Consider the following 819-nt stretch of genomic DNA (forward strand, 5'->3'; position numbering starts at 1 on the left):
AGGAAGCTGACAGGAAGCTGATGGGAAGCAGACAGGAAGCTGACAGGAAGCAGACAGGAAGGGCCAAGGCACTCCCCTTCTCCACCAGCGGGGCTCTTCTGGTGTGCCCATAGACACAGCCTGCACAGGTAGCTGTGGAGGAAGGTGGGGAGCAGGATCCCAGCCCCAGGGCCACATAGCGAAGCACAGAAGGACAATTCTAAAGCTGAGAGAACTTACTAGAACAGTCCGATGGGAACGTAGAACTACAGCAGCATGGAGGAAGTGAGTCTGGAGCCGTGAATACAGTAGTGTGGGGTGAGCTCCCAGGGCTAGGCAGTTCTGGGGTGACAAGCTCATTGTGACACCCTGCACTCAGAAGAGTCACTCACAGGTCATCTGTCCTGTGCAGCTGCATCCTCAGACCGTGATCGAGTCATCAGGGGATCACCTAACGCAGTGGGATTCAGATTGTTCATCTGGTCTGTAGCGTCTGTCAAAGACCCACGTGGGAACTGGGCCTGCAGAGCCCTGCTGTGGGGGTCACTGGCGCTGAGTCCCCAGCTCCTCACTGCCCAGCTCCAGCTGTGAGTCCGTGAGGCAGCCCAGGCACCTCCCAATAAGTCTTCCTGTCTTTAGACTACCAAAGCGCCTTCTGTCGCTTCGTGTTTCTCCAAGCCCCAGAGTCCACATTCCAGGGACATCTGAGATGCTGTGAAAGCATCTCCGTGTGCAGCTGCTAAGAGTCATCCGGGAACAAGTGGGACAGCAGGCGCACGAGCACCTACGCCCGCCCGCAGGCCAGGACTGAGCCAGCAGGCACGGCCAGCGGGGGGCGGG

The sequence above is a fragment of the Octodon degus genome, unplaced genomic scaffold (genome assembly GCF_000260255.1).
Source record: "Octodon degus isolate 3935 unplaced genomic scaffold, OctDeg1.0 scaffold00034, whole genome shotgun sequence".
Lineage (NCBI taxonomy): Eukaryota > Metazoa > Chordata > Mammalia > Rodentia > Octodontidae > Octodon > Octodon degus.